We start from the raw sequence: 15,547 nt of genomic DNA on the forward strand, positions 1-15,547 counted from the left end.
AGGTGAGGGGCGGTGCTGAGAGACACAGTAATAATAATGTACGGAGGGATTGTGACGCTGATCTTGGGATCTGTATATAAGAAATACAAAATATGAGGTGAGGGACGGTGCTGAGAGACACAGTAATAATAATGTACGGAGGGATTGTGTCGCTGTTCTTGGGATCTGTATATAAGAAATACAATATAAGAGGTGAGGGACGGTGCTGAGAGACACAGTAATAATAATGTACGGAGGGATTGTGTCGCTGTTCTTGGGATCTGTATATAAGAAATACAATATAAGAGGTGAGGGACGGTGCTGAGAGACACAGTAATAATAATGTACGGAGGGATTGTGTCGCTGTTCTTGGGATCTGTATATAAGAAATACAATATAAGAGCTGAGGGACGGTGCTGAGAGACACAGTAATAATAATGTACGGAGGGATTGTGTCGCTGTTCTTGGGTTCTGTATATAAGAAATACAATATAAGAGGTGAGGGACGATGCTGAGAGACACAGTAATAATAATGTACGGAGGGATTGTGTCGCTGTTCTTGGGATCTGTATATAAGAAATACAATATAAGAGGTGAGGGACGGTGCTGAGAGACACAGTAATAATAATGTACGGAGGGATTGTGTCGCTGTTCTTGGGATCTGTATATACTGTAAGAAATACAATATAAGAGGTGAGGGACGGTGCTGAGTGTCACAGTAATAATAATGTACGGAGGGATTGTGTCGCTGTTCTTGGGTTCTGTTGTGAAGATTGAGATAATGTGTGTGGCTATCATCACCTCCATTTTGGCCTAACCGCCATTTTGAGTGTTTGCTTGTATGTATGTTTATTTGTTTAATTCGTGTATGAACTGTAATGTTTGATTCTGCAGAGTATCGCTCCTAGATATAACTCACCCTTGTGTAATTCCTACAAGGCATGCAAGAATTGAAATTACATTCGTAAGAGGTTTTTCCTGCCTTAGATAATAATGCTGACCTTAGGTTCTGTTATCTGACAGATACAGTCACACACAGGGCTGGACACAGTAACTCCCTTATGTCACAAGGTTAAGGGCAGCCCACATATATGGTATATAGGATAAGAATATAGCAATGTAAAGCATATTTATGTATCAACCAATATGTATTTTTATATGTCATCATATTATTTATCTCTAAGCCAGCCCCCTTAAAGGGTGTATTACTCATTTTGAAATGTAAAAAATGTGATACCAAGCAATATGTTGGCAGAGGCTTGAGTTCTTTTTGAATTCTTGTCTCCCAATTGTGCCTTGGTACAGATAAACTCATGTTGTTACTTTATGAACCCTTGACTCATTGATTTTATTTCTACGCTTTCACAGATGGCGCCTGAATAGGGACACAACATCTCGGGACCAGGAGACCCAGACGGAGCAGCTGCCTACATTACTCAAACGTGCACACTTGGAATAAGGTATGGCTTTATCCTTTTTAACAAAAAAAGCCGTTAGATTAATTGTTTGAGTAATCTGTAGACAGTTTGTTCTTTATGGGCAACCTACCTGAGTGACGGGACACCCTGTACCACGTGAGTTTATCAATATTATACTGATCAGGTATTGTTATTGTTGTTTTATATTATTGCCATTGTAACAGGGGAGTAATCCCTGTTCAAGTAATGTGCCTTTTATCTAGCAGTGTGGTGGTTAACTGCTGGTAGTCAATTAATAAACACCACTTGCCTGATTTAGATTGCTTACAAAAGCCTTTCTGTTGAGACAGGAAGTGACTCCTTAGCTCTGACTGAGAGCTGAACTTTGGAGACAGAGCAGTGTTCTTGAGTCTCCCAGGAGAGACTGACCAAGAGAACACAGATCTCTGGAGCCGACCTGTCTTGAGCTCTGCACAGCATAGCTGATTGCAAGACACCAAATAAGACTTCTAAACCTGGATGCTGATTTTCTGTGCACGCACGGGTGCGGTTCCAGGAGAGCAGAGAAGCTTACTCTACAGCAGCTAACAGATAAGACTTTCATTATTAAGAGACTGCTTATATCTGCTTATTTCATGCTATATGTTTTGGGGCTTCGAGACATGCTTGACTTAGGGAGTTGTGAATTAATTACATGGTATTTTCACTAGAGATACTCCCAAGTGAATAGAAGCTTTGTCCCCCCCCCCCCCCCCCTGTGTTTGGATGATTTCCTGATGAAAAGGAAAAGGCACAATAAAGAATTATTATAATTTCACCTTATAAAAGTCTCCAATTGTGTACCTCTGTGAACGTCCGTCTACATATGGTGTCCGAAGTGAGATGAGAGGTGTCTTTGTAGTTAAAAAGGAGCGGAGATTTTTATGTGAAATTTTTTTTGTTATGCTTTTTTGCCTACAAACAGTCTGAGCAACTTAGAAAAAAAAAATTCATGCAGCAGAGATCAGAGTTAAAGGGACACACCACTGAAACTTACACTGCATTGAAATTTACAAAACCACAGATGGACTCTTTGCCCCAATCCCAAGAGGAGATAGACTGCTGAAACAGCTAATCCTTATTTACCTATCACAAAGTGTAATATGGTCATTGAAATAGGGGTTTTGCCTTCCAGCCATAGTCAGGGTTCAAGAAGTGAGTCAGCCCTTAAAAGGGATACGTGTTTGTTGTTTTCAAAAGTTTCGCTGAAGCAGTGAATACAGATGGTGACCCACGAGTGGTACTAATTTTGCAAATAAAGGTTGCCACACCGCATAGGGCTATCAGCTGTGAATGGAGTATATACAGAAAAGTGTGAAAATTGATACAAGACTGTGCAGGGGAATTTTTAGCAAACAAATGCTGAGTGTTGAGTCACCCTGCCGGGAATGAAAGAAATAGTCCACTGCAAAGAATGTTTTTTTTTCTGCAAGTAAAAAAAGTCTGCCTATATATATCTTGGGAGCAAAAACAGACACCCAAAGTGTGAAGTGTGAATGCCATAATACCCAAAGATGAGACTGAAAATTACTGAACTCAGGCAGAAAACCAAATTCTGTTGCTGAAGCGGAGGGTTTGCACCTAGCAAGTAAATGGTGTAAAGCAAACAGAAGTTTTTTCCTAGCAACTACACATTCGGCATACCTAATGAGAGATTACAACTAGCAAGTAAATGGTGTAAAGCAAATAGACTTTTTTCCCTAGCAACTGCACATCTTGTATACCTGATGAGAGAAAATGCATGCACAGTACTGCTGATATTGAAAAAAAATTACCCAAGAAAGAAAAGTCTACAGAGATGCCTGTGGGAGCTACGACCTCTACTAGCAAAATATGCCCATCTGTAGGACAACCACAATTGGGGGTTCTAGCAAATACAGTGGCAACAGCTGCAATAGCACCTCCTGAGGTCAGGAAGAAAATTACACCTGATAGCCTAAAAATGGAGGACAAGATGCAGCGCTCCTGTAATGAACCCTACCCCACGGAAGAGTGGCCCTTCCAGTCCAATAAAGAGGAAGACATCTCTTACGGGGAACCTGAACCGAGTCACACCCACAAAACACCCCAAGAATGGCGGGGGTGCCTGTACTCAGCATGAACAGAAAAGACCGCTCCCTTTGATGACGAATATGATCAGCAGGAGACAGAGCGGGAGCAGTGGATCACCGAATATTTCCATCAGCTATTACAGTTGCAAGAAAAGCCGGGTGGATTCAGTGACGCTGCTAAAATTTCAAATGAAGATGGAGACCCCAATATCCCTGAAGGGACGGTGTCATCCAAAACAAAAAGGCGGAAAAAGAAAAGCGGTTCTTCACTTACCGTGGAAGGAACAGACACGTCCGCAGATCCTGTGGAGGAAAAGGGGGACCGAGTTGCCCTGCAGCCTAGAGAAAATGGAAAATTCGTCCCGCGGATAACCGAATATCCAGAGGGCCCAAGGCAGAAATCGTGTACCCCAAAGAAGTGTCTGTCCGGGGCCAACAGTGAGGAACCCTCAACCAGTCATCCCAGGGAAGCAGAGCCGGAACCAGTGAGTGACGATCCCTTGACCAGCCCTGAAGACGCCCTGAAAATTGCCAGGCGTGACTGATCTACTTCGAGAACAATTGAAACTTGAGAGAGCAGATAATGCTGTGTTACAGATGACGGTGCTTGCAATGTACTCTGAATCTGGGACAGAATTGGACGATCTCAAGACTGAGCTAGATACTGCAAAGGCTACTATTTCCGCCATGGAAGAAAAGCAGAGCCAATCTGATAAAATGGTGGCTACGCTAAAGCGGAAGTATGAGGAGGCACTGAAGCAGATGACAGTCTTCCAGCAAGAGGTTCACACTCTTCGCATAGAGCTGAATGCCTCACAACAGGAGGTCAACAGTGTCCAGATAGAGGTGGACGTATCTCAGAAAGAGGTTCAGACACTCCGCAGAGCACTGGATGCCTCACATCATGAGACCAACAGCTGCCGCACAGACCTGGAAGTTTCCAGAAAGGAACTACACAGTCTCACTGAGGAGCTGGACATTGCTAAAGAAACTATTGCCAATCTTAATACAAATCTCCAAGTCTCCCAGAAGGAGCTTCAGACCCACAACCTAGAGAAGGATGTCTCACGCCAGGAGACTGTCAGTCTCAAAGCAGATGTGCGTAAATGGAAGGAGGACTGCAAAGAGGCCCTGAATAGTACAGAGACTGAAAAAGGAGAACATTTAAGATTACAAAGAAAAAACGTAAAACTCAAAGAAGAAAATTTTAATTTGACAAACGACGTCAAGGAAAAAAATGAAAAGCTGCACGAGCTTAAAGAAATAAATAGACTTTTGGAAGGTGAGAAGTTTGAAGCAGAGCACCGACTGCAGAACCAACTGCAAGGTCTGCGTACGCACCTCGAGAAGGCAGAGGCGAAGCAGCGAACTCTGCAGGATGACAATCTGCAGGCTGTTAAAGAAATTAACGTGCTGCAGGAACGTCTGATGACCCAGTATGTCCCCGCAAAGCAGCATGAGAAACTGAAGGCTACCCTGAGCATCACCAAAGCAACGCTAAAAGCCAAGCTTAGAACCCAGGTGACGCGGCACAAAAGGGAGCACAAGAAGGTCCAGAAACTGAAACAAGTAACTGTGGCCCAAGCTAAGAAGTTCATAGTGCTTCACAATGCAATAAAAATGTGGAAGCAAGCTCAGAGAAAGCAAAGCATGCAGATAAATTCCCTGAGAAGAGACTTGCAAGACGCACTCAAAAAACAGGGATCTCTCGCGGATGAGATTACAGTCCTACAAGGACAAGTATTGACCCTGACTAAGCGTCAGTATCCCACAGCCTCAAAAACCCATGAAGACAAGGGTACAGTGAGAGCTGGGAATACCGCTCATCTGAAAGACAAGGTTGCCAAATTTGAACTACCTAAACAAGCACTAGCAAAACCTTCAGCCACCCAGCAGGCAAGGTACACGTGCTGAATTAAAACCAGAAGAATCCTTAGCTGATGAAGCTAAAAAGATGGGACATTCTCTGGAAGTGGGTGTGGAATTGCAACTTAATCTAAAAGGGGCTGAACTAGCAACCCCATTGAGTGGGAAAAGGGCAGAGAGACAGCTTCAAGAGCGGAAAACTCAAAGGGCTCTTTTTAAACGCTCTGCAACTGCTGCCATACAGTATGCCTACAATAAGACGAGCACCCGACGCGAGTGAAATCTCATGACCGCGCACGTAGAAAAAAGACTATACTTGGAAAAAGTCCTCCTCGAGCGACTGAGGGGTGCTGATCTCAAGCACCTTCAGGAGGAGACACGAATAAACTGGAGAAAGGGCTCAAATCCCAGGACTGAGGGTTCTCTTCCTCCATCCACTCTCATTCAAGTCACAGAGATATCTAGAATGAGAGTGGAAGGATGGGCTTTGGCCGTGGCAAGCCCGAGCTTCCCACAAACAGGGGAGGTATGTAACAGGGGAATAATCCCTGTTCAAGTAATGTGCCTTTAATCTACCAGTGTGGTGGTTAACTGCTGGTAGTCAATTAATAAACACCACCTGCCTGATTTAGATTGCTTACAAAAGCCTTTCTGTTGAGACAGGAAGTGACTCCTTAGCTCTGGCTGAGAGCTGAACTTTGGAGACAGAGCAGTGTTCTTGCGTCTCCCAGGAGAGACTGACCAAGAGAACACAGATCTCTGGAGCTGACCGGTCTTGAGCTCTGCACAGCATAGCTGATTGCAAGACACCAAATAAGACTTCTAAACCTGGATGCTGATTTTCTGTGCACGCACGGGTGCGGTTCCAGGAGAGCAGAGAAGCTTACTCTACAGCAGCTAACAGATAAGACTTTCATTATTAAGAGACTGCTTATATCTGCTTATTTCAGGCTATATGTTTTGGGGCTGTGAGACATGCTTGACTTAGGGAGTTGTGAATTAATTACATGGTATTTTCACTAGAGATACTCCCAAGTGAATAGAAGCTTTGTTCCACCCCCCTGTGTTTGGATGATTACCTGATGAAAAGGAAAAGGCACAATAAAGCCTTATTATAATTTCACCTTATAAAAGTCTCCAATTGTGTACCTCTGTGAACGTCCGTCTACAGCCATAAACTCAGGTTATACTGTGTGCCGCTAAACGGCAGGGCCAGGTAAGGGCCCGGAAGGTGTAATAATTAATAAGGTGTTAAGTCTCCTAGAACTTGGGGAGAGAACTATTGTTAAGGAACTCTTTCTATCCATGCTTCTCCTCCTTGCTTCTGGGGATATCTCTCCCAATCCTGGTCCCTGCCTTATTTCTACTTGCTCTCGTCCTCGCCTTCCACATGCAACTTCTACTCCTTCTGGTGTTAACCCCTCCAACCTCATACCCATCCCCTGCCACCCTCCCTCCTCTCTCCCTTTCTCCTGTGCCCTTTGGAATGCTCGCTCCCTCTCTAACAAGTTCCTCTCTGTGCATGACTTCTTTCTCTCTCACTCCCTGCTTCTCTTTGCTATAACTGAGACCTGGCTCACTCAGTCTGACTCTGCTCTGGAAGCTGCCCTCTCTTATGGTGGCCTTTCCTTCTCCCACACTCCGCGCCTTGATGGCAGGGGTGGAGGTGTGGGGTTCCTGCTCTCATCTCTCTGCCGTTACCGAACTATTCCTATTCCCCCCTCTCTTGCCTTTCCCTCCTTTGAGGTTCACACTGTCCAGATCTTCTCTCCTCTCCCTGTTCATGTGGCGGTCATGTATCGCCCACCTACCTCTACTCATCCCCCTTCTGCCTTTCTCTCTCACTTTGAATCCCGGCTCTCTTTCTTCCTCTCCTCAGACTCCCCTGTTCTTCTCCTTGGGGACTTCAATTGCCACATTGATGACCCCTCTCTCCCTTGGGCTTCCCGCTTTCTTTCTCTAACCTCTTCTTTTGGCCTTCAACAGTGGACTGCAGCCAGCACCCACAAGGATGGCCACTACTTAGACCTGGTTTTCACTAAAAATTTCTCTCTCTCTGATTTCTCCATTTCCCCTTTTCCTCTCTCTGACCATCACCTCATCTCATTCTCTCTATCTCGCTTCTCAACTTCTCCACCTCCATCTACACCCCGGTTCTGCAGAAACCTGCGCTCTATTCACTTACCTGACTTTGAGTCCACGTTACACTCCTCCCTCTCCTCTCTCAGATCTGCTACAGACCCTGACAAACTGGTCAGGAACTACAACTCTGCCTTGTCCTCCTCTCTTGATCTACATGCCCCGCTTTCTCTCTGCCGCACTCGCCCTTTTAACCCTAGACCCTGGCTAAATTCCCACACGCGCATGCTGCGTTCCTCCACTCGTTCCTCTGAACGCCTCTGGAGGAAATCTCATACTCTCGCAGACTTCCTTCACTACAAATTTATGCTATCCTGTTTCAACTCTGCCCTCTCGCAAGCTAAACAAGCCTACTTTTCTTCACTAATCAACATGCACAAGTCTAACCCACGCCGACTGTTCTCTGTCTTTGATACTCTACTCAAACCACCCTCCGCTGCCTCTCCTTCCTCCATCTCCGCTCAGGACTTTGCTGACTATTTTAAGGAAAAGGTGGAATCCATACGTCAGAACATCCCCTCTGTTTCTTCCTCCCATCCTACACCTCTTCCTAACTCTCCTCCTGCCTTCCTTGACTCTTTTTCCACTGTCTCAGAGGAGGATGTGTCGCTGTTGATCGCCTCTTCTCCCTCTACCACTTGCCCTCTTGACCCCATTCCCTCCCATCTCCTAAAACCTCTTGCTCCTACTATAATCCCTACGCTCACGCACATTTTTAACTCCTCCCTCTGCTCTGGAACCTTTCCATCCTCCTTCAAACATGCAACAGTCATACCATTACTCAAAAACAGCAAGCTTGACCCTACCTGTCTTTCTAACTATCGGCCTGTCTCCCTCCTGCCTTTTGCCTCTAAACTCCTTGAACGTCTTGTATTCGCTCGCTTGCTCCATTTTCTCAACACCTATTCTCTCCTAGACCCTCTACAATCTGGCTTCCGTACTGCTCACTCCACGGAAACAGCCCTCACTAAAATAACTGACGACCTCCATGCTGCCAAAGACAGAGGTCATTACACTCTGCTCATATTACTCGACCTCTCTGCAGCATTTGACACCGTGGACCACCCTCTTCTCCTTCACATTCTCCATACTCTTGGCATTCGGAACAAAGCTCTATCCTGGATCTCATCCTACCTCTCCCATCGTACTTTCAGTGTCTCTTCTGCTAATACCTCCTCCTCCTCTATTGATCTCTCTGTGGGGGTACCCCAGGGCTCTGTCCTGGGACCTCTTCTCTTTTCTCTGTATACACTCTCTCTAGGTGACCTAATAACATCTTTTGGGTTTAATTATCACCTCTATGCTGACGACACACAAATATATTTCTCAACACCCGACCTTACACCTACTATACAAACCAAAGTTTCTGAATGTCTCTCTGCTATATCATCCTGGATGGCCCTCCGCCGCCTTAAACTCAACATGGCTAAAACAGAGCTCCTCATACTTCCTCCCAAACCTGGCCCTACTACCTCCTTCCACATTACTGTTGGAACTACGATCATTCACCCAGTAGCCCAAGCACGCTGCCTTGGGGTCACACTCGACTCCTCTCTCACATTTGCCCCTCACATTCAAAACATTTCTAAAACCTGTCGCTTTTTCCTCCGCAATATAACAAAGATACGCCCTTTCCTCTGTTGCTCGACTGCTAAAACTCTGACTCAGGCCCTCATTCTCTCCCGTCTTGATTACTGTAACCTTCTGCTGTCCGGCCTTCCTGCCTCTCACCTGTCTCCCCTACAATCTATCCTTAACGCTGCTGCCAGAATCACTCTACTCTTTCCTAGATCTGTCTCAGCATCTCCCCTCATGAAATCCCTCTCCTGGCTTCCGATCAAATCCCGCATCTCACACTCCATTCTTCTCCTCACTTTTAAAGCTTTACACTCTTCTGCCCCTCCTTACATCTCAGCCCTAATTTCTCGTTATGCACCATCCAGACTCTTGCGTTCTTCTCAAGGATGTCTTCTTTTTACCCCCTTTGTATCTAAAGCCCTCTCCCGCCTTAAACCTTTTTCATTGACTGCCCCTCACCTCTGGAATGCCCTTCCCCTCAGTACCCGACTAGCACCCTCTCTATCCACCTTTAAGACCCACCTTAAGACACACTTGCTTAAAGAAGCATATGAATAGGACTGTGGCTATTCTGAACACATGGCACATAAAGCTTGGCCCCCTGCAGATGCACTTACCAGAACTCCCTCCTACTGTCTCTGTACGTTCTCCCTACCTACCAATTAGACTGTAAGCTCCTCGGAGCAGGGACTCCTCTTCCTTAATGTCTAAAGCACTTATTCCCATGATCTGTTATTTATATTATCTGTTATTTATTGGATTACCACATGTATTACTGCTGTGAAGCGCTATGTACATTAATGGCGCTATATAAATAAAGACATACGATACGATACGAACAGCAGGTAACTATTTTTAATGCCACTGGTCCTTAACTCTATATTCTACTTATATTATATCAAGGGTTGGGGCACCTTATTGGAACCCGATCGACTGGCGTTGATCGGGGATAGGTCAGATTATACCTTATGCTAAATGGCAGGCCAATTCAGGGCTCAGAAGGTATAATACTGCAGTTAATAAGGTGGTAAGTCTCAAAAAACTTGGAAGAGAAAATTTTGTTAAGGAGCAACAGGTGACTATTTTATTTTTTAATACCACTGCTCCTTAGCTCTATATTCTACCAAGTAGTGGGCACCTTATTGGTACACGATCGACTGGCGTTGATCGTTGTAAATACAGGAGAATTATGGGGAACCTACATTCTCAGTCGCCGGCGAAGGGTACGTCCCTTGAAATTATGTGTGGACTTTATGGCAATAAAATGTTTTAAAAAATAGATATTTAGTGGCGCAGAATATATAAAATAAGAAGGAAAGTGAAACATATCAGGCTGTTTTGAAAATAGCTACAGCATTAGTGGACCCCCCCTTTTCCTCATCTCCCTTTCCTCACCCCCCCTTTTTCCTCTTCCCCCTTTTCTCACCCTTTTTAACTGAAAGGTCACAGGAGTTGCATGTCTATGAGACATGGAAGTTAATTATTAACCTAGGAAGAAATGGCTTCAATTTAAGAATGTTAAAGTAGTTTTTTAGGAATTAATGCATGGAAAAAGAATGGGACATCCTCTTTAAATGTTTTTTGTTTGTTTGTTTTTGTCTTAGAAAGCTCATAGAAACTAGTTTGATGGCATAATAATATACATGTCATGGAGTGAAGTGTTTTTGTGTCACTCTGATAGTTTATGTATGTATGTATGCATGCATGTCTTTATTCATATAGCGCCATTAGTGTACATAGCGCTTCACATTGTTACTTGTTGTACTAATCATAAAAATAACAAATAATCTCTTGTAAAAGGGTCATTTAAGTCTAACCCTTTTGTCAAAGTGTATTAAGCCTGCTGCCATTTACAAGGCATGACAGTAGCATTTAAAATAAACATAGGAAGTATTGTATGTTAAAGTCTATTAGTGTAATATTTTAAAAGAGAATGAAAATTTGGCAGTTGTAAAAAGAATTCTATACACCCTGACTCAAGAATGAATTTGTATTTTTTACTGTAGCACATTTTTGTTCCTGGGCGTAGGAGATACTGTGTTACAATATTTAAATGAAGTTTTAAAGTTCAATTTTATGTGCTGATTTAGAGGAGTCAGGACTAAAAGCAAGGTATATCTAGAATGCAAAGTTTTAAAAAGTAAATGTTTATTTTTTATTTAAACAAAAGAAAGAGTCTGATCTTATGGAGTAAGGAAGCTTTATTAAGTTTTACTCTGGCCCACGGGAGTAAGATCATGTTGGAGTTTTGGTAATTGCCCATAGAAAGTAGAATGAATGTTGATGGAAGATAAACTCAGAGAACTTGTGTATATGTGTGTGTGGGTGTGTGTAAGAAAGATAAGGAATTAATAGTAAATAAAACAATACGATTTTTGTTTTATAGGAAGGGTTGCAGAGATGGTTTTTGTTTTTGTTTTTTAGTTATCAAGGTTTCTCTGTTCAAACTTATAATAGGAAACTAACGGTTTGTTTTCTTAAATACACTGCTCGTCTAATTTTTGAACAGCAGTCATTTAAAAGAGGGAAGGTTAAAAGCAGCCAAGCGGGCTGGCCCCCCTCCTCCATCTTAAGGAATGTACAAAGACAACGTTCCAGACATGAAAAGTTAACTAGAAGCTGAAAGAAAAAAAAAATGTTTAAAAGCAGCTTAGTTATAGTATGGGGAAAGAGAATGATTCTGTAATGTATTTATTTTTGGACTAAGTTTGCAGGATCAAACAGGTCTGTTTTGGGTTTTTATCTTATTTTTGTAAAGTTCATTTTGCTCTGTATCAGAGAAGTGAGAAATTATGCTTATTTATTGTGCTTTCTGGGTTTTTTTTGTATCTATTTTAGGATAAATACCTCATAGTTTATGGGTGTCTCCCAACAACAGTACTGGGTACGCCTGGTCTGCTGCACCAGTACGGGTTAAATTTTTTCCCCAAGCTGCCCTCCCCAGAATTGGCCAATACCCACTCAGCAGAAATGCTTTAGATGGCATAGTCCCTATTATGGAGGAATTATTACAAGGGGTTATAATCCCCACATGCAGTATCCAAATTACCTCTACGCAGAAACCAGTAAACACATTTCAATTCTATTTGTTCTAATTAGGAGATGTTTTTTTTTAATTCTATTTGTTATAATTGTTTTATTAACAATACAATAATATTTAATATGTATTGCTGTATTTGAATAGTGTCAAAAGTATACTCAGTACTTCACAAAGTGTACGATATAAACGAGTAAGCATAAAGTCAGATATGAAATATTTTTTCCTATAAAGTTAACTGCATATGTGATGTATTTTTATAACTTTTAACCATTACCTCTCCTTTCCCTCCAAAAAGTGTCTTAATTTGAACCCTGATCTATAGCCTCTCATTTTAAAGAATGCAACTGTAGGCTATCTAGATTTTATTTTTTAAAGCAGTAGCTATTGTCAAATTCATGATATATATATTTAAATCTCAAGCTGCTGATGTTTTAAATACCATCATCCTTTATGTCGTATATTGTTCACATGTCATAGGATTTGCATATAAACAAAAGAGAGGATAATTTATATGATTTTCCATAACACACCTGTCTATATGCAGACTCTGCCTATTTTGTTCATTGCAACATTACCTTATGTGTGTTGTTTTGTTATTTATCCTTGAACATTCCTTGCTGATATGACTCCATTCATATTGTGTTGTATTTTGGTGCTGTCTACTCATTGCTACACATAGCAACATGTTATTTCATGAATATTCATGTAGAGAGGGATATACCCCTCCTCTTTACATTTTCCAGCATAACTAGCATTTTTTGTTTACCGTATACTACTGTCCGTTTCGTTCACATGGGGACTTTTATTTATGGTTTATTAGTTGTCAGTTTATGCATTTCGTCAGTTGTTAGCTTGTAAAAAAGTTGTATACGTTTTAGTTGTGTTATAGTTAGGTTTATGTGGATATTTCCCATTTGGTCTGTAATAAATTTGATATTAGTGGTATTAGTTATTTAACTGGTACTTTATGTATATTTTACAGTTTACAATGAGTGCAAGCTTTAAGGACTTTTAGTGACAACCTCTTGTCACTTATCAGTGTTCTCTTACGAAATTTCCCTATGCACCATTGATTTCTTTCTTTTGTAGTTGGTGAGCAAAGTGTTTTTGTGTTTATTTTATATTCGGATGCCAAGACAGTGGTGAAAAACAAAAAAACATTTTGTGCTGATACTAAATTATAGTGGTTAAAAGCGCTCTCCTTGTGCTTTTATTAATGAAATGTTTAAGTCTCTCCAAACTTAGGTGCAGCTTATACAGTCTACCAAGGAGAATACAAAGCAGCATCATCGCAAAAAAAAAGAAAGTGCTGGTACCACCGTAAACAGTTAACAAAGACAAAGAATCATCAAGCCAGCGTTTTTGACCAACAGTTAGTGTATCTAGGCACAATAATCCTAGAACATTTAACCACCGAGGAATTAAGACTTCAGGCAAGGCCCGGTCTTAAACGAACAATTTGGTTTTTTTTCTGGACTCAATATTATCAAGGCCCGGACTTAAACAAACAATTTGTTTTTTCAGGACTCAATATTATTATTTTTTATGCTTTAGAGTGTGTTTTTAAGATGTATGCCCCGCTAGGCAAGATCAGCCTACGCCATCCAGATGATGACAAGGGATGATCAATTTTGAAATATTTGTAATGTTTATTGTTCTGTGGTCACATCATTTTGCAGACAATCATACAATCTTGCACAATGCTACACAGGTTAATGGGTCACATGGGAATATATACAATGAATCCCTGCCATACTCTAGTGGCCCCCAATGACGTAAGAGAGAATTACATTTAACCCCTTGAGTAGGGATACCTTACACTAATGCCGAATTTAAAAAATGAAATGTTAATCTGAATTTGTTTACAGGGAACGTTTCTAAACTTTTAAACCGAATTCCACTGGTGAATGAGGTTCCTGTAGGTGGATTTTACACTGGGAACAACAAATCAATTTATGGGTCAGGTGTCTCCACCAACCAATGAAACTTGTATGAATTGTATTTACAGCCCTGAACTAAAAATTTACAGGGAGGATGTGGCCTTAATTTTTCAGTTTTAATTAAGATAGTAAAAGGTGCTTGCACAAATTCTAGTTTACTGTACCTAGGGGAGTGTATTGGCTTTGTGGAAAATGGGCCTACAGAGTATTACCATGTGGTTGGACGGGGTCTTGCTATCTAGGTACAATTGTACCTGCCTTTACAATGACCCACTGGCAGGATCAGGAATAGCAGAGCCACTTCCAACACACAGGGGTTGAAAAGTAGTCTATGGAAATAACAATTTTGGGCTAGCTTATTTCCTAATGTAGGAGTTGGGTTGCTATATGACAGGCTCAATGTACTTACGGATGTACTGGATGATGTTCTCAATCATACAACTATATCCATTTACTTAAGAACAGGTACAGATTAGATTAATGGCCCTACAGAATATAATGGCTCTGGACTATATTTTAGCGTATGTGCCCTAGTTAAAGAGCAATGTTATGTTATTTAGAGATCAAGGTGGTAAGATTGAGCATGAGGTAGAGAAGATCGCAGAGATACAGGAGAGATTAAGGAAAGGCGGAGATAAGAGGTGGGTTTTGTTAGGAATTACCAAGTTGGTTGGTTTTCTAGAAGCGAAACTGATTAATGGATTTGTCTGTGTGCTTGTTGTTCTGATTGTTTTGTATGACTGTGTCATGTGCAGTAAATTCATACTGCAAAGGTGTGTAACACCCTCTACCCAGGCCATGCCACTGATCACAGACGACACTACGGAAGATGCAATCTCAGAAGGAAAAGTCAGTCCTCCTCAATGGAATACAGATGAAGATGATGGCAGAAAGACCAACCTGGCTGATATGATAGCCAGCAGCTCTGTGAGTTTCCAGAACTATCAAAGCCATGCAAATTTGGACCCTCCAGGCCAGTGCAACGCTTCTGAGTTTTATCTGAATTATCCTTAAAAGACTATGTTTTCAAGAATAAAAAGAGAGGACTGTGAAGATTGAGATAATGTGTGTGGCTATCATCACCTCCATTTTGGCCTAACCGCCATTTTGAGTGTTTGCTTGTATGTATGTTTATTTGTTTAATTCGTGTATGAACTGTAATGTTTGATTCGGCAGAGTATCGCTCCTAGATGTAACTCACCCTTGTGTAATTCCTACAAGGCATGCAAGAATTGAAATTACATTCGTAAGAGGTTTTTCCTGCCTTAGATAATTCTGCTGACCTTAGGTTCTGTTATCTGACAGATACAGTCACACACAGGGCTGGACACAGTAACTCCCTTATGTCACAAGGTTAAGGGCGGCCCACATATATGGTATATAGGATAAGAATATAGCAATGTAAAGCATATTTATGTATCAACCAATATGTATTTTTGTATGTCACCGTATTATTATTTATCTCTAAGCCAGCCCCCTTAAAGGGTGTATTACTCA

General features: G+C 41.8%; 1 protein-coding gene across 1 annotated transcript in view; it reads right to left on the reverse strand.

The window, feature by feature from the left end:
• Nucleotides 1–15,547, reverse strand: part of LOC142471473 (class I histocompatibility antigen, F10 alpha chain-like) — a 71,053-nt gene that overhangs the window by 28,911 nt on the left and 26,595 nt on the right. The window lies entirely within an intron of this gene.

The sequence above is a fragment of the Ascaphus truei genome, chromosome 20 (assembly GCF_040206685.1).
Source record: "Ascaphus truei isolate aAscTru1 chromosome 20, aAscTru1.hap1, whole genome shotgun sequence".
Taxonomy (NCBI): Eukaryota; Metazoa; Chordata; class Amphibia; order Anura; family Ascaphidae; genus Ascaphus; species Ascaphus truei.